The 22,625-nt window shown below is 41.0% G+C and overlaps 1 long non-coding RNA gene across 3 annotated transcripts; it reads left to right on the forward strand.

Moving 5' to 3' along the window:
• Nucleotides 1-2,340: 2,340 nt before the first annotated feature.
• Nucleotides 2,341-22,010, forward strand: LOC149119491 (uncharacterized). Of its 3 annotated transcripts, none has more exons than XR_016228637.1 (4): nt 2,341-2,428; nt 18,008-18,109; nt 21,082-21,146; nt 21,552-22,010. It is a non-coding gene; the product is annotated as an uncharacterized LOC149119491 (long non-coding RNA). The 3 variants fall into 3 exon arrangements; XR_016228638.1 differs by having other exon boundaries at nt 21,557-22,010; XR_016228639.1 differs by lacking the exon at nt 21,082-21,146.
• Nucleotides 22,011-22,625: the final 615 nt, after the last annotated feature.

The raw sequence follows: 22,625 nt of genomic DNA on the forward strand, positions 1-22,625 counted from the left end.
CCCGCTGAGGGCTGCGGGTTAGTAGTCTGTGTGTGCGGGGACTGGTACCGCATGACACCAAGAGTGTGAAAAAGCTGGAGAAGATGAACTGGTCCTCGTGAGTACATGCGGCTTGCTACACACGCGGCCCTTTGGGATATCCTGTAACCTGAACGTCTGCAGAAAAGCCAAGTGCACAATACGAATTTACTCCGGGAAATTGTATCTATGAGGGCTGTGCTCGCTTTGTGAGTGTGGACACTCGGGGAGGGCTTGCAAGGAGGCAGGTGGAGCGGCCTTGTGTGTGGCTGAGAACCATTTCATCCCAGGAACCCTGGCCACGCTGTGCTCTTAATCATCCTGTGCTGCTGCTGGGGGGAAGGGGTGGGCGGGACATCGTTTATTTTAAAATCAAGATTGATATATTGAGGGTCCTTGTCTATTTAGATAAGAATTCTAAATATTGGGTTTCTGTAAATGAGAAAACATGGTACAGTCTAGCATTTACAGTGTGAGAGAAATACACAGGAAGGTGAGGGATTTACCAAGAGGAAGGGGGTCAGAAATTGAAAGCGGCTGTGGCACACCAGGCTTTTCCAGGGAGTAGACCAGAGGCTGCAAAGGAGAGAGAGCATGTGGGCAGGAGAGCAGCGGCGGGGCAAGCCAGGAGGCTCCAGAGGCAGCCAGAAGGCCCCACACCAAGAGACGTGGGGTGAACAAGGGCCATGTACAAGCCTTCACAGTCCAGAGCCACGGGGAGAGGAAAAACTGTGCAGGCAGGAATGACCACAAAACCACGTGGTGTGGGCAGACAGCGGAGGGGCTGCTAAAAAGCTGTGTGCCTGGAGGCTTGGGAGGGCAAGGGCAGGCCAGAGGGCTCCATGCTTTCTATGCACTCCCCAAAGGGGTGTAATTAGTTGTCTGCTTGGCAAGTTGGGAATACAGGTGGAATACATAGGGGTTGGAGGCATAGTTTTCCAGCTCATGAATCTGATTAACTTAATCTTGTATGCCTGCTCATATCAGGGGACATGCTTTTGCTGGCTGAAGACTTCCTTTTGAGTCCTTTCTCACTTTTTCATGATAAAGCCGTTCTCACACAGTCATGACTGTGGAACAAATCATAGTTCTGCAGTGTCTTCCTCAAAGGAGTGTTGTGGGTCAGAGGGGTGCGAGGCTGGGGCCAGTCATCACTCATCACTCCCTATGCATGGTCTCTGGTGCATCCAGGACCAAAGGTGCAAAGCAATTAACCTTGCAAAGAAACTGCCACTGTTTGTGGGCCAGAAATAGCTTTTTTTTTTTAAGGTTTATTTGAAAGTCAGAGTTACAGAGAGGGAGAGGCAGAACAAGGGAAGTCTTCCAACCTCTGGTTCACTCCCCTAAATGGCCACAAGGACCAGGGGCTGGGTGAGGCTGAGACAGGAGCTTCTTCTGGGTCTTGGACTAGGGCTTAGGGATCCAAGGACTTGGGGCATCCACCACTGCTTTCCCAACTGCATTAGCAGGGAACTGAATTGAAAGTGGAGCAGCCTGGATTCAACCCATTGCCAATATGGGGTGGGTGGCTTAATTCATGGTGCCAGGTCCCATCATCTGCTGTTTGGACTGTACAATATGTTAAGATATCTTTGTGATGGGGCTGGTGCTGTGGTGTAACAGGTAAAGCCACTGCCTGCAGTGGTGCATTCCCATATGGTGTGGGTTCAAGTCCTGGCTGTTCCTCTTCCAATCCAGCTCTCTGCTATGGCCTGGGAAAGCAGTAGTAGAGGGCCCAAGTCCTTGGGTCCCTGTACCCATGTAGGAAACCTGGAAGAAGCTCCTTGCTTTGGATCAGCACAGCTCCACCTATTGCAGCCAATTGGGAGTGAACCAGTGGATGGAAGATCTCTCCCTCTCTCTCTTCCTCTCCTCTCTCTGTGTGCTTCTGACTTTGAAATAAACAAATAAATCTTTAAAAAATGATATCTTTGTGATTTTAAGGTAGTTCTGACCTTTACTCAACATTAGTAGTTACAGTCTGAGGAACTGTGGAAACTTCAGTAATTCGATGCTAAGTTTAAATATTAGGTCAATAAGATTGCTACTTGTTTTTGTCTCATTTGGTTTGTCTGTAGCTACTAGACAGCTTTATTGGATAAAAATATATTCAGCTGTAGTTGTGCTTTCAAACCTGTTTGCTTAGTGATTTTTTTTAAGATTAAAAGACATGATTGAGTTATTTATTGCAAAAATTCTTCCACTCCTGGGAAGCCCAAAACCAGCAAGAAAAGCAAACAATAAACTTTCATTAATTAAATTGAGAATCCTGTGCTCACAAACCTGAACAGCTGAGCTGGAAAGGGAACCTGATATGTGCCCTCTTAATTGCAGAACTTCTCTTGCAGGCCTCCCCCAGAGGAAGCACTGCTGTGGTCAGAAGGATTTGAGGAGCTGTGGGCCAGCAAATGTGAGTTAACCTTGAATTTGATCTACTGCAAATATTGCAAGAGTCTAGAAAGATTGTGTCCCCACAACAAATGAGCAGCTCACAAGAGGAGAAATAGACTCAACAGTCATGGGAGCCTAGAACATCTTTTTAACTCCTTATTTTTTAGCATATTGACTCCAAGTGGGGAAGACAAATTAGCCTTAAACAGCACAGTGGCTGTGTTCTTGGTTGAGCTTGAGTCTGCTTTTCCATTGCATATGTTTACAAGATGCTTAGTTCTGAGAGAATTTGTCATTCCCCTGTGGACTTTTTTTTTTGCATCAACAGCAAACATAAGTATTTGTCTTTGTACTTAAGCATTTTGCCTACTGGCATCTTTGTCTTTAAGATTTGTTAAAATTTTATGTAAGTTATGTAACTTTCATGTATTTCATATGTATAGGTTTTGGAACATAATGATACCTCCCACTCCCCCCTCCCTCCCGCCCATTCTCCAATTCTTCTTCCTTCTCCCTTTGCCATTCCCTCTCTTAATTTTTTACAAAAAGCTAATTTCAGTTTATTTAATGATCATTCAGTTAATCCTACACTAAGTAAAGGAGTTCAACAAATAGTATGAAAAAAAAAAAAAAACTGTTCCTCAGTGAAAGAGACGGGCTGTAATAATTATTGATTCTCAAAATGTTCACTTCACTCCAATGCATTACATTTCAGGTACTCTATAAGTTACCTCAGATCAGGGAAAACATAGTATCTGTGTTTTTAAGACTGACTTATTTGACTAAGTATAATGGTTTCCGGTTGCATCCATTTTGTTGCAAAAAGACATATTTTTTACAGGTTATTAGTAATCCATAGTGTGTGTGTGTGTGTGTGTGTATGTGTATATATATATATATATATATATATATATATATATGTATATGTATATATATATATACACATACACTATATATACCATATATACCATATATATCATAATTTCTTTATCCAGTCACCAGTTGATGGAGAACTTGATTGATTCCATATCTTAGCTCTTGTGAATTGTGCTGCAGTGAACATGGTAGAACAGATAAGTTTTTCATAGGCTGATTTATTTTTGTTTGGGTAAATTCTGGAAGTGTGATGGTGTATCATATGATTGGTATATATTCAGATTTCTGAGGTATTTCCATATTGTCTTCCATAGTGGTTGTACCAGCTTAAATTCTCACCAGCTGTGCATTAGGGCACCTTTCTCACCACATCCTTCCCAACACTTGTTGTTTAATTTCTGTACGAGAGCCTGTTGAGGTAAAATATCACTGTGGTTTTGATTTGCATTTCCCTGATGGTTAGTGATCCTGAGCATGTTTTCAAATATCTGTTGGCCATTTGAATTTCCTCTCTTGACAAATGTCTGAAAAGTCCTTTGTTCATTTCTTAACTGGATTTTTTTGTTGTTATTGAATTTCTTGAGCACTTTATAGATTCTGGATATTAACCCTTTATTAGTTGCATAGTTTGCAAATATTTCTTCCCATTCTGTCAGTTGCCCCCTTCACTTTGCTGAGTGTTTCTTTTGCAGTGCAGAAGCTTCTCAGATTAATATAATCTCATTTGTCAATATTGATTTGATTGCCTGTGTTTCTGGGGTCTTTCCAAGAATCTTTATCTATGTCAATGTCAACCAGAGTTTCCCCAATATTCTCTAAGAATTTGACAGTATTGGGTCATAGCTTCAGGTCTTTGACCCATTTTGAGTGGATTTTTGGGTAAGGTATAAGGTAGGGGTCTAGTTTCATACTTCTACATGTGGAGATCCAGTTTATCCAGCACATTTTTTAAGAGACTCTCTTTGTTCTAGGTTTTCATTGTAGCTCTTTTGTCAAAGATAAGTTGGTTGTAGGTGTGTGGATTGACTTTTGGAGTTTATCTTCTGTTCCATTGGTCTACACATCTGTTTTTATGCCAATATCAGGCTGTTTTGATCATAACTGACCTGTAGCATGGCTTGAAATCAAGTATTGTGATGCCTCCAGCTTAGTTTTTGTTGTATAATATCTCTTTAGCTATTCAAGGTCTCCTGTGTTGTTATGGAATCATTTTTATGGGATCATTTTTTATTTTATGGAATCATTTTTTATTTTTATGGAATCATTTTTTCTAGAGCTGAGAAGAATATTACTGGTAATTTGATTAGCATGGCATTAAATCTGTGAATTGCTTTTGGTAGCATGGGTGTTTTGATGATGTTGATTCTTCTAATCCATGAAAATGGAAGACTCTTCCATTTTATTTATTCTACTTCTTTCTTTAATGTTTTGTAATTTTCATATTAATGCTTTCACTGCCTTGCTTAAATTTATTCCAAGGTATTTTTTGTAAGCATTGTAAATGGGACTGGTCTTAAGAGTTATTTCTCAGCCATGGCATTGTCTGCCCACTGACCTTTAGGGCCCTTGATATACTGGCTCCTCTGCATGCAGTGCAGTTTTAGTTCTTTCTCACCACTCACAAATCATTGCAGTGGCCACTCCTCAGGGACAGCATCCTTGATCTATTGAGATGGATTCCCTTTCAGATGTTCTCATAGCACTGTGTTCTCTGGAGTCACATGTTCCCATTAACTTCCATGATCATTTGATAATGTGATGTCTGTCCCCACTAGACTGTGGCTGCCAGGACTTGAACTTTTTCCTGCCCACTGCTGCATCACACCACTGAGCATGGTACCTGCTACAATGGAAGCAGTGCAAATCACTGTTGAATGTATGAGTGTTTAATGATCTTGCAGATAGACTTTGGTGAAGCAAGCAATATCTACTAATGAACAGGGAAATAAGGACAAGATATTAAGAGCGCATGGACTCAAATGTCTGAGAATATCTGCAAGACATCTTCCTTTTGTTAAAAAAAAAACCTCATGCTCGTCACATTATGACTTTTGGGCTTTCATGGAAGGAGAAGTCAGATGATAACAGAAACTAGAGTTTGGACTTTCAGGGCTGCTAAAAGCACATTTTCTCAGGTAGTGTTTCCCAGTGTTCTCTAGTATGGAATAAGCTGAAATAGATTTAATATGAGAAACCACATAACCCTGCAAATATACACTATATAATGTTCCTGTCAATTTCTTCATTTTGGTAATGTTTTGTCACTCTGTTTGAAACAGAAATGTTTTAACATAGAGTAATTTCATACAGGCACTCTGAAAAAAACAAATAGAACAGTTTATGTTATCTGTCATGACATCACTTGAAACAATCCCCAAAATTTTCACTGGAGCATGTCTCTTGTACGGGTGCTATTATCCAACCACAATATTTTACTATTCATGGTTCAAATTTCTATCATTGTGTTGGAGAGAAGAGAAACAGTAGTGAATTTCTGGGACATGACAGGTATCATAGATGAAAGTGTACAATATATATTTGGGTGGTGTGGGACAGGGAGGTGCCTACCCTGTGCCAGGTGTCACAGTATTTCTAACTTTGTTTTCCAATGTAAGCCCAAAATTGCAGCTAAAGGAGTTAGTCTGATGTTATAGAGCATCCCTGCCATTGAATCAGTAAGCTTTGACATGTACAGATTCCTCAATTCTGGCTTAGATGCTTTTTGACAGCATAAGAAAGTAATTTACTACATGGTGACTACAATGTTTTTTCCCTTTTTTAAAAGATTTTATCCATTTATTTAAGAGGTAGAGTTACAGACAGTGAGAGGGAGAGCCAGAGAGAAAGGTCCTCCATCTGCTGGTTCACTCTCCAAATGGCCACAACAGCCAGAGCTGAGCTGATCTGAAGCCAGAAGCCAGAAGCCAGAAGCCAGGAGCATCTTCTGGGTCTTGCAGGGCCCAAGCACTTGGGCCATATTCCACTGCTCTCTCATGCCATAGCAGTAAGCTGGATTGGAAGAGGAGCATCCAGGACTAGAACCTGTGCCCATATGGGATGCTGGCACCACAGGCAGAGAATTAATCCACTGTGCAGCAGTGCTGGCCCAACCACACAAATTTAACCTGATTTTTAACATCTTAGTTAAGGTAAAGTTTGCAGTCATTCAAGGTGACTGTAACAACTCAAAAGAGCCTTTTCTTGGCCTTACAGATAAAAAGAGGAATCACCTGGAGTAAGAAATGCACTATAATCTGAGGAAATGGCATTAAGCAAAGGTCTGATTTTTGGCTCATGACCAGACCATACAATATTTGGAGATAACCCATCTCAATAAAAGTTTACAAAAATAATTCATGGAAGTATTTTATAATATTATATAATTATATAATATAATATTAAATTATTATTATGTCTTGCAAGATAATCAGGACCCATTGCTCACTGATGATATCGTCAATTTATTGATTGGCTGAATGATGCATGGACTCCTTAAGATTTATTTGAAAGAAAGAGTTATACAGAGGTGGGGCAGAGAGAGAGAGATCCTCCATCTGCTAGTGCACTCAATGACTGGAGCTGGGCTCAATCTGAAACCAAGAGCCTGGGGTTTCTTCCAGGTAACTGTAGTAGAGAGATGATTTGGAAGTGAACAGCTGGGACTGGAGTCGGAGCCCATATGGGATGCTGGAACTGCAGGTGGCAGCTTTACATGCTATGCCACAGTGCCAACCCCCAAAAACTCTTAACTGAAACTGCATGCCCTTGGGGCCAGTACTGTGCAGTAGCTGGTTAAGCCACCACCTGCAGCACCGGCATCCCATATGAGCACAAGTTCACGTCCTAGCTACCCCACTTCCAATCTAGCTTCCTGCCAATATCCCTGGGAAAACAGTAGAGGATGGCCCAAGTGCTTGGGCCCCTGCACCCACATAGGAAACCTTGAAGAAGCTTCTGGCTCCTGGCTTTGACTTGGCCCAATCCCAGCCAGTATGGTCATTTGAAGAAGTGAACCAGCAGATAGAACACCTCTCTCTCCCTCTCCCTTTCTGTCTCTCTTTCTCCTCTCTCTGTTTTTCTGCATTTCAAATATATAATCCAATCAAAAATGTATTCTCAAAATGTAACTGAAGGGGCCAGTGCTGTGGCATAGCAAGAAAAGCCACCACCTGCAGTGCTGGCATCCCATATGGGCACCAGTTTGAGACCCAGCTGCTCTGCTTCTGATTCAGCTCTCTGCTATGGCCTGAGAAAGCAGTAGAAGATGGCCCAAGTCCTTGGGCCCCTGCTCCAAAGGAAGGAGACCTGGAATAAGCTCCTGCCTCCTGGATTTGGATCAGCCCAGTTCTGGCCATTGTGGCCATTTTTGGGAGTGAACCAGTGGGTAGAAGTCCTCTGTTGTTCTCTGTCTCTCTGAATCTGCCTCTCAGTAACTCTGCCTTTCATATAACAAAATGAATCTTTTAAAAAACATGTAACTGAAAACAAATCATGTAAATATTCTAGGTGGGACTGAACAAAAATATCCTCAGGCCAAGAGCTATTTTCTCCAGAAGAGCCATTGAAACAGTAGCATTGATTTTGTTCTGCTTGTTTACACTCCAATGTGAATTTGTTCTTTCCCCTTCATATATTCACCACCTCATCAAGGCTTCATTTGTGTCATGCCAGTTTTACTTCCTAGTGTTTGTGTGTTCCCTCGAATTAGATTCTCTTCCAATTTGCCTTAAATATGGAGCCAGATTTCTTTTTTTAAGATTTATTTATTTATTTGAAGGTCAGGGTTCACAGAGAAAGAAAGGCAGAAAGAGGGAGGGAGAGAGAGAGAGAGAGAGAGAGGTCTTCCATCTGCTGGTTCTCTCCCCAGTTGGCTGCAATGGCTGGAGCTGAGCCTATCTAAAGCCAGGAGCCAGAAGCTTCTTCCAGGTCTCACACACAGGTGCAGGGGCCCAAGCCCTTGAGCCATCTCCTACTGCTTTCCCAGGCCATAGAAAAAAGCTGTATTGGAAGTGGAGCAACTAGAACTCAAACTGGTGCCCACATGGGATTCCAGCACTGCAGGTGGTAGCTTTCCCCACTACACCACAGCACCAGCCCCAGATTTCTTTCCATAAACACCATTTTACCATATATTATTCTCTATTAAAATATTTCTGAATTACCTTAGAGCACTGGATTTAAGTTAATGAATAAGATTCTAATCGTACAGAATTAACTTTCTGGTTAACCAGGTGACTATCACCCCTTAGTTCCTCAGTTACTTCACTCTAAGGGAGCTGACTGGATCCCTAAAAACACTTCCAGCTCCAAAATCCTGTCTGGCTTTGGATGTTTCTTAGAGTCTGTCCCTACCCTGACAACTTTATTTTTTCCCCAAAAATATCTAATATAAAATCATAGCTTCAATGTTTTTGCTGTTTATTCTAATTGGGAGGGCAGCAAATACTGCTATAAAAGCCATTAGGATTTTACTCTTGATGACCTTCTGTCTGGATTGTTCCCCTTTCCTTTAATCTTCCCTTATCTGATCCATTCTTCAAGATCCAGCTCATCTTCTTAAGGCACAATAGTTCATTAATCTCTGGCCCAAGCTCGCATTCAAAATATACTCATCGACTGCCTACTCAAACAAGGCCCTACTGACACCCAGAGGAATAAAAGAAATTCCTACCCATGTGGAATGTACAATCTTGTGGGTTCAAATGTCAAGAACAAGTTACCTAATAAAGCAACAAGGTAGTTCTAGATTATGACAAATGCTTGCAAGAAAAACAAACTAAGTGATGAGGCAAATGGGAGACTTGATCGCCTGGGAAGGCACATTCTATATGCTCCATGAATTTGTATTGACTGAATAAACTACAGGCTCTGCCTTTTAATAACAAATCCTCTTTGAATAGGATAAATGTGAAAGTTATTTTAGCTGGGTCACAACTTTCTCTTAGTTCCAGAACAATTTTTGCCTATAAAAACAATCTAACCAAAATATAATATGTGATATTTTAAAATTAGGAGTCATTGGTTTATTTCTTTTTAGAATTTATATATGTAACGGGAACAGATTTGATGTATTTCATATATACAATCTTAAGAACATAGTGATACATCTCATCCTCCCTTTCTTCCCTATCTCCCTCTTCCTTATTCCAAATGGTCACATCCACCAGGGCTGGGCTGGGTTGAAGGACACTAGGAGACAATAGCTTCATCTGGGTCTCCCACATGGGTGCAAGGACCCAGGGACTTGGGCCATCTTCTGCTTTCCAAGACATATTAGGGAGCTAGATTGGAAGTAGAGCAGCTGGGAGCCAAACCATTGACCACATGAGATGTCAGTACCACCCACAGCAACTTAACCCACTATGCCATAATGTTGACTCTTTCCTTCATTTGAGTGGTTACAGTTGCATTAGAGTTTTCATTTTGTTGCCTGTAATTCATTGCTATTTTATACAAATACTACTGAATTTGCTTGTTTATCTTGAACTCTAAGACCTCATTGGATTTATTGGTTTCAGGATTTTATTTTTGCTGATTCTTGAATTTGTTTTGCTTTATAAAGACAATCATTTCTTTTGCAAATATAGGCAGTCAAAGTCAAATGTATAATTGTTGCCTTAAGCCCTGTCAGATAATTCTAACATCTCTGCTTTCTCATTGTTGGTATCTACTTATTGGGTTCATGCAAGTTGAGATTTGCCTGGTTCTCGGTATGACAAGTGCTTTTCTGAGTCTGAGTGAGTAATTATGATGAGAACCTACATCCTATTTTGCCAAACATGCTGCAGCTGGTTTGGGATGTGCTTTTTCTATAGAAGCAGTCCTGCTTTGTTCTCAGATTGGAGATAAGTCCAGGTTCTGTGCTGGCTTATGTTGACACCCAACAGGGAGAGACAACCCTAAGCAGATCTGTCTTGTGAGGCTGCTCCTTTCCTGATCATTTGGCTTAGGAAACAGAGCTTTTGTTGGGACATTTTTTGTCTTTCTCCTGGCACTTCTGGGTTACCAGTTGTTGGGGCCCAAGTGTGACATATATTAGGCAAAAGGACAAGCTAGAGAACTTTCCACCATCTCATCTCATTCCTTGGGTCTAGTCTCCGGTTGTTTGTCCTACGTCTTTCTACATTTCATCTTTTTTTTTAAGATTTATTTTTTAATTTGAAAAATGGTTACAGAAAGAGGAAGAGAGAGATCTTCCATCCATTGGGTCACTCTCCAAATGGCCACAACACTCAGGGATGGGCCAGACTGAAGCCAGGAGATGGAAACATCTTCAACGTCTCCCTTGTATGTGGTGGGGACCCAAGCATTTTAACCATCCTCTGCTGCTCTCCCAGGCACATTGGTAGGGAACTGGATAAGAAGCAGCTGGAACACCAACTAGTTTCCAGATGGGATGCCAGCATTGCAGGAGGCAGCTTAACCCACTATAACACAATGCCAGCTCCTACATTTCAGACTTTTTATGTTTGTTTCCTCCATAACGTACAAACGTTTTAGTTGTATTCAAAGGGAAGAAATAGGGAAAAGTGTGTGTATTCTATCTCCCAGGAAGTGAACATCTTCTCTACCCTTTTTTTCTTTTTAATATTTTGATTACCATATTTCAACAAATTGGTTTCTTTTTCAATCCTGCATTTTCATTTATGCATTTCAGCATATCTGAATCATCTGATAGTCATAGTAGCCTATGGCTCAGGACTACTATCTAAGAGAAAAAAATTTAAAGAAGATCCAAAGGAAGCAACACATAATTATATTCAAGAGTAAATGATTGGTTCAGCCCTTTCTTTAGAGCACACATTAGCTCTTCTAACTTCCAACCTCAGCAAGGCAACTTGGAGAAGGGAAACTATAACCAGAGACAGGGTGGTGGCTTTTTGTAAAGATTCATTTATTCATTTAGAAGGCATAAGTACAGAGACAAAGGAGACAGAGAGAGATAGGAGAGAGAGAGAGAGAAGAGAGAGAGAGATCTTCCATCTAATTGGTCACTTTCCAAAAGGCTGCAATGACCAGGGCTAGGCTAGGCTGAGGCCAGGAGATTTTTCCAGGTCTCCCACATGAGTGCAGGAACTCAGGGAATGGGGCCATCCTCTGCTGCCTCCCAGGCTCATTAACAGGGAGCTGGATTGGCAGTGGAGCAGTCAAGACTCAAACCAGTGCCCATATGGAATGCCAGCACTGCAGGCCATGCCTTAACCTGCTATGCTGGAGTGCTGGCCTCCCAGAGGGATGCCTTTAAGAGGGATGGGAGCCGTCCATCACAATTCAAGGCTGTTGCCCTGAGGACCCCAGTCCTCAGACCTTCCTTCAACTCCAGAACATACCACCCATCACTCTGATTGAGAAGGAAAGTTAGCCCTTCAGCTCATCACTTGTGTATGGGCTTGCAGTTGTCCAGCATAGCTCTGCGTCAATGTGCTCCACTGGAAATCTCTGCAATGGCCCAGAAAGGCAAGCCTTGCACTCCACAAGGATGTGGGTCTTTGTCACCTTGATATAAAGTGGTGAGGCAGAAGGAAAAATCCACCCACTGCCATGTTACATTCCAGTTTACATCTATACTTTCACAGGCTGTGAATTCCTCAACAAATATAAACTTGACCTTAATTTTCTTTTCATGCCCAATGTTAAGCACAATAAGAAGCACAAGTTTGATGACCAATAGAGTTCTGTAAATGAGCAAATGTAGAGTCTATCCCATAGAGAAATGGTATATATTAGGACTTACCAAAGATTATCTGTGTATTTCTATTTTGATTAGGAAAATATTCTTGGATTACTAAAACACTGTTAATCACTTCCTGGCTTCGTTACTAATTTTTTCTAATTTATCCATGAATACTAACCTAAGCTTAGGAAACAAAACGTATGCACACTTTTCCCATTTCACACATTAGCTGGCAAAGATGACATGCATGCTGCTACCTCCCTACTGTTCTAATGAATGACATAAGGTTTCCAAGTCAAATAATAACAATGTTACTCCCCTGCTCCACTTCTCAGCTCAACCCTGAGTCAAGGAAGCACATCCTGGAACAGTCTGCATAGTAGCACACTAAAACAAGATTGATTTAGTGATCCTGCAATGACTGAGCACCAAAGGGGAAACTTGTTGAAGGGAAATGGACACTATGAGAAACAGTGACTTGATCAGCTCTTGTCCTGACGGTTGATGTACAATGTAATACTTTATCCATTTTAGTATTTTTTTTGTTCTAGTACCATTGGTTGAACTCTGTAATTAACACACAATTATTCTTAGGTGTTTAAATTATAACTGAAAAGTGATCCCTGTTAGGAATTTGGAAAACATTATGTTGAGTGAAATAAGCCAATCCCAAAGGGACAAATACCACTTGTTCTCCTTGATAGGTGACAACTAACTGAGCACCAAAAAGGAAACCTGTTAAAGTGAAATGAACACTATGAGAAACAGTGACTTGATCAGCCCTCACCCTGACTGTTGATGAGCAGCTTAATATGTTATCCCTCTTAGTATTTTTTTTGTTTGTTCTACTCAATACTTTTGGTTGAATACTGTAATCAATACACAATTCTTCTTAAGTGCTGAAACTTAACTGAAAAGTGATCGCTGTTAAATATAAGAGTGGGAATAAGAGAGGGAAGAGATGTGCAATTCGGGACATGCTCAAGCTGACTTACCTCAAACGGTAGAGTTAGAAACATACCAGGGGATTCCAATTCAATCCCATCGAGGTGGCATGTACCAATGCCATCTCACTAGTCCCAGTGATCAATTTCTGTTCACAATTGATCATAATGATAGGACTAAGAACCAAAGGGATCACATAAACAAGACTAGTGTCTGCAAATACTAGCTGATAGAATCAAAAAGGGAGAGAATAATCCAACATGGGAAGTGAGATACACAGCAGACCCATAGAATGGCAAATGTCCTAACAGCACTCTGGCCTCAATGAACGATCTCTGTGAGTGAGATCCCAGTGGAAAGAACGGGTCATCAAAGAAGGAGGTGCCTTTCTCTGAAGGGAGGAGAGGACTTCCACTTTGACCATGGCCTTGTCTACATATGATCAGAGTCAGTGAACTCATGGGGCTTCCATAGCCTTGGCAGCTCATGACAAGAGTCTAGGGTGATTGCTGATGCCATAAACAAGAGTGTCAATTTGTTAAGTCAACAACAGGAGTAACTGTGCACTTGCTCCTCATGTAGGATCTCTGTCCTTAATGTGCTGTACATTGAGATTTAATGCTATAACTAGTACTCAAACAGTATTTTTCACTTTATGTTTCTGTGTGGGAGCAAACTGTTGAAATCTTTACTTAATGTATGCTAAACTGATCTTCCATATATAAAGAGAATAAAAAATGAATCTTGATGTGAATGGAAGGGGAGAGGGATTGGATAAGGGGAGGGTTGTGGGTTGGAGGGACATTATGGGGGGGAAGTCATTGTAATCCATAAGCTGTACTTTGGAAATTTATATTCATTAAATAAAAGTTCAAAAAAAAAGATGGAATGTCAGAAGCAAGATTGGCTTCCTGAAATAATTTTCAATAAACCATGAAAAAAGAAATCTTAATCAGTCACATCAATCTTTAACCCATGTAACCCTCATCAGCAGCAAACTCTTCCTGAAAACAATTTTTAATTATTTTTTTAAAAAGTTACCTCCTATGAGTTCACTAGTTACTCAATGAAATTAAAATAATGAAATGAGTATTACCCAGAGATTGAAATGAAATAACTAAGAATTGGGAAATAGTTCATAGCATCAGGTATGCCAACTTGGAACAAAAACATTCCATAACTCCTCTCAGTGCAGGGCTTGCAGGATAGCCTATAGACAGTCATATAAGATAAAACTGCACGTGTCTTCCTCCAGCCTGTGGCAAAGAAGGTCCATAGTGAATCAGATAGCTGATTCTGTCAGTGAGGCTGCTGATTAGAATAATGAATGAGTAGCCTGTCTGGAATGCACCATCAAAGATTCAGGAATCACTGAGGAACTAAGAGATTGAGGTCTCAGAGGGGATACTGTCTGCACAACCCAGACAAACAGGGAAAGAGAATGTTTAAAGACAGATAGATATCAGTGCTTAAATAAAAATATTTGTGAACTCATTGAAAATAAAACAACTTTTAAATACAAAGATTTGAAAATACAAAAATATTTAGATAAATTATAAATGTAATGTGTATAAACCATGGCTGTTTTCTTTTGTAAATGATAAAATTTTAAAACAGTCCTGCTTTACTGTAACATTAGCAAAGCTACATAAAATTGATAGCTATAGTATCAAATTAAGTTGCCCAGGGAGATTAAACTTCTCAATGGATTGATTGCATTCCTAACCAGACTCTGTGTGTTTGTGTGTGTGTGTGTGTGTGTGTGTGTGTGTGTGTGTGACTGGAGGTGGGTGGCAAGGTGATTAACCACCTTCTAAATAACTAAAGATATAAACTTGGATTTACAATTATATTGGTGCCTTAAAAACCCAGAAAATAGAGATGCCAAGTAAACCTCTAAGTGTGAGAGTCAGTGACCAGTGCTCCTTTTCCTCCATACAATTTAGGAGAATTCTGGGTTGCAAAATAATCTCTTTACTATATAACAAATGCCTTTATCTTTTACCAAATTGTTATACTTTCCAATTTGAATTTCTCCTTCTGATTATGTTCAATTTGCAGTGGATAATATTTTTGTTTTACAAATTTAGTTATTTATTTGAAGGCAGAGTTACAGCAAGAGAGAGTGAGAAGGAAGAGATCTTTCATCCTCTGGTTTACTTCTCAAATATCTACAGCATTGCAGAGTGGGCCAGGTCAAAGCCAGGAGGCTGAACAGTGGATAATCTCATTAGTCATTTGTCTGAAATAGAAAGGTTTATTGACATATGCTATGATAAAATCCAATAAAAGAAAAAAAGCAATAAATATTGCTACCTATAATTTTAGTTAGTCTATAAATATTGTATAACTACAATATATAATATATACTTTTGTACAATATTACAATATACAATACCAGGGACATACTATCAGAAATGAAGCTACTGATACTCAATTATTAAAACAAAAAAAATCATAACTATACTGATTCTGAACAATAATAGAGTGATTCTATTTTTAAATTTAAACATTTTCATGAACTCAAATGATTCTTTGTAGCTCCTAATAAGCCCTGGCAGTCCTATGTTGTTTAACACTTCATCTTCAGTGCCAGCTTGATATTACACTGCTAACAATGCAGTAGAATTGAAGACTTGACAGTCACAAAATGTGTCACAGTCATGTGAATCTTACCTTAAGATAGGAATGTGTAGAATAAATCCTTTAAATAGAAAGATGGTCTTCTTATGTTACAAGGGAGAAAGAACTAGAGAGATAAAATGACTTGCTGATGTCTCTTAACTGTTTTAGGGCAGAAATAAGATGATTTCTAAGATTCTGACCACTTCCCTTTATACTACTGCCTCAACTAGATGAGCCCATAATTTTAAGGACATCAAACTTAGGCACAATGGATTTTTTAAGGTTACATGACAAAGAAGTATCAAAGTGAAATGTAAAAATCATTGTCCACATCTTTCTCTCTTCCCAATCCATTATGTAAATTTGATTTACAATTATTCATTATTCAAATATCATTTACAACCAAGAATTATTTTTGCTGAATTTAACAATGAAACTGCTTTTAGCCATTAAGTCAGTCATTTTATTGGAAGACATAGACATGGGTTTTTTTGTTTTGTTTTGTGTTTTAATTTGAGAGGCAAAAAGACAGGAAGAGAAGGGGTATTCACCCTCTGGTTCACTGCTCAAATACCCGCAATGTCCAGAGGTGGTTGAGGAGTGGGGAACCCAATCATTTGAGCCATCACACTGCTGCCTCCCAGAGGCCAGAACTGGGAATCACACCCATTAACTCCAGTGTGGGACACCAACATCTTAACCACAAGGCTAAATGCTGTCTTCCAGATGTGTTTTTTCATCAGTCATTTGAAAATGAAAGTTAAGTCAGACCTGAAATCTGATATTTTGGAGTCCTCAGGCATGTATAGGCAAGGTTATGCATGAGAGTTATTTAGGTGCTCAAGAGTCTGTAACTTAGAGAACAGAAGAGGCCAAATATCTGTGACAGGATATCAACATTTGGGAGATGGGTTGTGCTCCATTAAGAGACTGAGAAAGACAAGTCAACAGATAGCAGTAGCACCAAGGGAGAATGCTATTCTAGAAGCTAAGGAGAAACATATTGAAAAATAAATTTATTTCTTAAAGATTTACTTACTTATTTGAAATGCAGGGCGAGGGAGAGAGATCCATCTCCCATCTGCTGGCTTACCCCCCAAATGGTCACATTGGCTGGGGCTGGGTCAGGCCAAACCCAGGAGCTGGAACTCCATCCAGGTTTCCCATGTGGATGGCAGGGACTCAATGACGTGGATCATCTGCTTCTTTCCAGATGCATTAGCCAGAAGCTGGATGGGAAATGTAGCACCCGAGACTCAAGAGGGTGCTCATATGGGATGCCAGCATCACTGGTGAGAGAGTAACCTGCTGTATCACAGTACCAGTAGGTAAAGCAATTCAAAATGCCAGAGAAACATAAAATATCAAAGAAATGTCAAATAAACTTCCAGTAATGGCATTATGGTGCAGTGGGTTAAACTCCCACTAGGGATGCCTACAACACATATCAGAATGCCTGGGACTGAACCCTGCTTCTGCTTCTGACCCAGCTTCCTATTAATGTGCATGGGTGGCACCAGATGATGGCCCAAGTACTTAGGTCTCTAACACCCATGTGGAAGATCTGAATGGAATTCCTGGCTCCTTGCTTCAGCCTTACCCAATCCCACCTGTTCTGGGCATTTGGTGAGTGACTCATCAGATTAACCCCCCCAACCCCTGGTTGCACGCTCACTCTCTCTCTCTCTCTCCCTTTTCTTCCCTCTCCCCTTCCCCTTCCTTTCCTCCCTTCTTCCTTCCCTTTATCTCCCTCCCTGTCACTCTGCCTTTCAAATAAATAAGCCTTTTTTTAAAAAAAGTTAACAGGCCATTGGATTTATGATATCCATAATCATCTGAGTAAAGATTTTGTATTTTATTCTTAATGAAATATGAGTATTTCTTTTTGTTTTCTTAACCACTTTTGTACAGGAGAGTAACAACATAAAAACTGTTCTCCAAGAAGTTTGATCTAATCACTTCACATAGGATAGACTGAAATGAGAAGAAATTACAAGACAGAATACAGTTGTGCAGATAAAAAATGAAAATCAAACTAGAATGATATCATTGGGGACAAAATGAGGAAGGAAATACAATCAATGTTTTGCAAGAAATGCAAATATATATTATTTATAGAAAATAGAAAAAAATGAGAGGTTTTGAAAAACTTGTGCAGAATTGAATTAAAGGACCTTTTCTTTGTGCAACCAATTTTGAAATCCATACATGTAACAGTCTTCAAAAACTTCATGGAAAATGCATATTATGCAAAAATGGTACATGAATATCAAAACAATTTTAAAGTCTATTTGAATGGTGATTATACTGAGGGTTGGGAGGGAGAAGATACAGATATTCCATTTAATGTTTCACTCCCAAAATGGCCAGAATAGCCAGGTCTGCTCAGGATGAAGCTGGGGACGAGAATTCCATCTGAGTCTCCCACATGAGTGGTAGTGGCTCTAGCAGTTGAAACCTCTTCCTCTGCCTTCTCAGGTACACTAACAGGAAGCTGGATTAGAAGTGGAGCAGCTGGGACTCCAACCGTACTCTGATGTGGAATGCCAGCATCACATGCTTAACCTACTGCAATTAATGGTAAAACTTGTCTTCAAACAGTACTTTATACTTTGTGTGTTTATGTAGGTGCAAACAGTTGAAGTCTTAGTATAGAGTTGACCTTTTGTATATAAAGATAATTAAAAATGAATCTTAATGAAGAATGTGATGGGAGAGGGAGTAGGAGGTGGGACAGTTTGGGAGTGGGAAGGTGGGATTGGGGTTAAGAATTGTTAAATTATAGAAGTTGTACCTATGAAACTTATATTTATTAAAAGCTTTCTAAAAACTCTATTAACTTCCAACTGGGAAATCAATAATTAAGTCAAGGTGGAGTTAATTTTTTTAAGGATTTATTTTACTTAGTTGAAAGACAGTTACAGAGAGAGGGAGAGAGAGAGAAGTCTTCCATTCTGCTGGTTCACTCCCCAAATGACTGCAACAGCCATCTGAAGTCAGGAGCCAGGAGCTTCTTCTGGGTCTCCCATGTGGGTGCAGGGGACCAAGAAGTTGGGCCATCTTCTACTGCCTTCTCAGGACATAGCAGAGAGCTGGATCAGAAGAGGAGCAGCTGAGACTGGAACTGACACCCCTGTGGGATGCCAGCACTGCAGGCTGGGGCTTTAACACACTGCGGCACAGCGCTGGCCCCAGAGTTAGTCATTTAAACAGGCATGTAGTCAAATCAGTAATGGCAACTTCTTCATTTCCAAACACAGAAATTGTTTTAAATGGCTTTAGAGATGTACTTATCTAATACTGTGGGTGAGACCCCAGTAGTCAAAATTTGTAATGACCACAGGCCAGCACTCCCTGAGGCAGCAAAGAGACTGCAGGAGAAGAATGCAAAACACCAGAACCAGTCAGCCCTAGATAAAAGTGTGTGTGCAGCTAATGCAGGACTCACAATCTTTAGATGACAGACGCATGTTTCACAACCAGAAAGAAAAGAAAACTACCTGAGAAGATGCAGAGAGATAGGAACAGGCACAGAACCTGGGGATTCTAGGGTACAGCTCCTTTGGCCCTCTATGGTTACCTTCCCTTAGCACACAGGCAGAGCCTGAAGCCTTATGCTACCCATACCCTCACCCCCCTTAAAGAAAAAGTCAGGGGGCTGGCACTGTGGCATAGCAGGCTAACTCTCCATCTGTGGCACCAGCATTGCATATGGGTGCCAGTCCAAGTCCCAGCTGCCCCTCTTCCTATGTGGCTCTCTGCTATAGCCTGGGAAAACAGTGGAAGATGGCCCAAGTGCTTGGGCCCCAGCACCCGCATGAGAGGCCTGGATGAAGCTCCTGGTTCCTGGCTATGGATGGGCACAGCTCCAGCCATTGCAGCCATCTGGGGAGTGAACCAGCAGATGGAAGATCTCCTTCTCTGTCTCTCCCTCTCTCTGTCTGTGGCTCTATCTCTCAAAAAATGATTAAAATCTTTTAAAAAAGAAAAAGTCAGAGGGGCCCATGGAGAAGTGGTACCTCCTGGATGAGTCCTTGGAGAAGAGGGCAGAGCAAGCACAGAGCTCACCCAGAAGTGCCTGGGGACAGTGTTTCCACTACTGCATTTTAATGGGGACATCAGCCACCTGACCACTCTCCCCCACCACACACACACTGCCGAGGCTTCATTGGTGAATCCTTCTAGACACCAAGGATTGGGCTGGTAGAGCTGCAGCTGAGAGAACAGGTCCCACTCACAGATGGGGACAGGCCACCCCCCACCAAACACAGGTCATGTCAGAAGCCTCTGACCAGCTGGGAGCTTTCTTCCCAACCTCACGGCCTGGGAGGGATGCACTGAGAAGATGACTTTGTAGCAAACCTAGGAGTTTGACTTGAGATAGTGGACAGTACATTGTGCTCCCCAAGTCTAACATAGTCATGGGCAATGTTAATAGAGGTGTCGCAGGCTGAGGGAGGTGACAGGCATGCTCTGCTGCAGACCTGTGACATAGGAGCAGGGACTCCAGGCCAGGGAAGGGAGTCCCTGAGGTTCCCAGCCTTTCCTCTCTCCTCAGTGACCACTGTCCAGGCCACCTCTTCTCTGTGGCCACAGACAGTTTTGAAAGCAGTATCCTGGGGCAGGGGCATTTAGCCATTACTGAAGGTTACTGCAAGGGCAGGGAGGGAAGGATGCAGAGCATATCTCTGAGTGTTTAGTCCAGAGGGAGCATTCCTCCTAAAACGTTATAGAACTGTCTGCCCCAAGCAGCCCTGCCATGTACCCATGGCTTTGATGGTAGTTTGTTAATGTCTCATTCAGAACATACTTCCAGCCATTGCTATTGGACAAGAGATGGTTGGTGAGAAAATTCTTCCTAGACTTTTTAAAGATTTATTTATTTGAAAGGCAGAGTGACAGAGAACAAGGAGAGATCGTCCATTTACTAGGTCATTCCCCAAATGTCTGCAAAGCCAGGGCTCAGCCAAGTTGAGGGCAGGAACTCCATGCTGGTCTCCCACATGAGTGATAGGAACCCGCATACTTGTGCCATCACCTGTTGCCTCCTTGGTGGATTAAGTCACTGTGCAGGGATAGGGTATGTCACCCATATTCTGGAGCCAGCCCAGCCCTCACCTTGTGGAGTCTGCAGAATTCAGGAGCTCCCCATGGGCAAGTCCAAGTTGAGGGACCAGGACAGTCAGTCCTAGCAGGATCCACCCATTCCACCTCCCCCTTCTCAGACACCGGGCCCTAAGCTCTCCACATTTCCTGCTTCTCAAATCTCCAGCTCCCTCTTTGCAGAGGGGAGAAAGCTGAGCCACCACAGGGACACTTTGCCCAGTGCAGCCTGGAAGAGACTGTGACATGACAATCTCACGAGAGTACATGTTTGCCTCTCCCCCAAGGGGTGCCTGGTTGGACAGTTTGCAAAGCGGGTGGGCATGGATGATGTCATAAAGCAGTAGCCAATCAGTAGGCTCCCTGGCACAGTGGGTGTAGGGGAGTGTTGCCAGGTGAGGGGAGTGAGGAGCTGGGCTGGGGTCTGAAGCCGCCTCCTCTACTGCCAGATTCCCCAGTGGCAGGGTCACCTCCATGTTCCTGCACAGCCCTGGTGATCTGAAGCCATACTCAGGTGAGATAGAATTTCCTGACCTACTGGCACTTCATTGACATCTGGGTCTTTGCTTTCTCCGTGTTGTGGAGTCATTTCTCTGTTATGTCCTTTGTGTGCTTGTATGTGTGTTTAATATGCATTTGAATAATGTTGAAGATATTACATAATTTAAATTCCTCTTGTAGATACATCTTTGCTAGTTTGCCTTTTGTCCTTTAATGTTTTCTGTTTCTTGCTGTGACTTATAATGATTGTCTACCTGGTAGTCTTGCTAAATTCACTTACCAGTTGTATTTGGCTTGGGGTTAGAGTGCATTCTCTCTCCTTATAATGGTGTCATCCATGTATATTGAGTTTTATTGCTTAAAAGTTGATATTTAAAGTTTATGTTTCTTTTTGTTGATTTCATGACCACTCCTCCAGTACAGAGTTGAAGGGATGGGGAGAGAAGACAGTCACATCCGTGTCTCTTCCCAGGATAAAGCTTTCACTGGCCCTGTATTAAGTAGTGTGCTGTACTCCATTTTAGACTATCTTGATCACATGAAGGAAGTCTGTGTTTTCCTGTTCTGCTACAAGTAGATTTATTTTCTTGTCAGATATTGAATTTTATTAAATGCTTTTTAGTATTTAAGTGGTCATGTAATTTCTCATATTTTTCACCTTTCTGGATGATTGATAGGATTTATTTGAGAATGCTAAAAATCTTCAATTTTTAGTGTAGCTCATTTGTTCTTGATCTGGTATGCTTTCCTAGATGACTGAACTCATATAATCATATTTTGCTTACATATATGTACCTCAGTTTATGAAAGACATGCTTTTTGATTTCATTTTCATTGTATACCCTGGTCTCGTTTGCATCATATGTGTAACACTAGCTTCCCAAAACAGATTCAAAAACCTTCTGTGTATGTCCACTTGGAACAAGTCAGGGAAATTCAGTGGTTTTCTATTTATTTATTTATTTATTTATTTATTTATTTATTTATTTATTTATATATTTATTTTTCTCTTAGAAGTGTATAATGTTCCATAAGTCTGGACCCAGATTTTTCCTTGTGGAACATTTTTCTTGATCGGTTGGTTTGGATTTCCAAAAATTTGTTCAACTTATTAAATTATATAGGAATTTTCCTATTTCATCTTATATTTGTGTTTTTGAAAATTGGACTTCAAAAAAATATAGCAGATTTTTAACTCTGGAGTCAATTTTTAAGTAATTTTCTAGTTATATAAGGTAAATAATTTCATGTATTTCATAAATACAGATTTAGGAGCATAGTGCTACTTCCCACCCTACCCTCCCACTCATGCTGCCATCCTCCCTCCTGCTTCCTGTTGTATGAGGAATCTCCATACTGTTTTCCACAACAGCTGTCCTAGTTTACATTCCCACCAACAGTGTATTAGGGTACGCCCCCCACAATCTCCACCAGCATTTATTGTTTTTTGGTTGCTCTATGAAGCTGTTCTAACTGGGGTGAGGTAAAAACC

Source organism: Oryctolagus cuniculus, chromosome Y (genome assembly GCF_051225735.1).
Source record: "Oryctolagus cuniculus isolate XC-2025 breed Fujian yellow rabbit chromosome Y, ASM5122573v1, whole genome shotgun sequence".
Lineage (NCBI taxonomy): Eukaryota > Metazoa > Chordata > Mammalia > Lagomorpha > Leporidae > Oryctolagus > Oryctolagus cuniculus.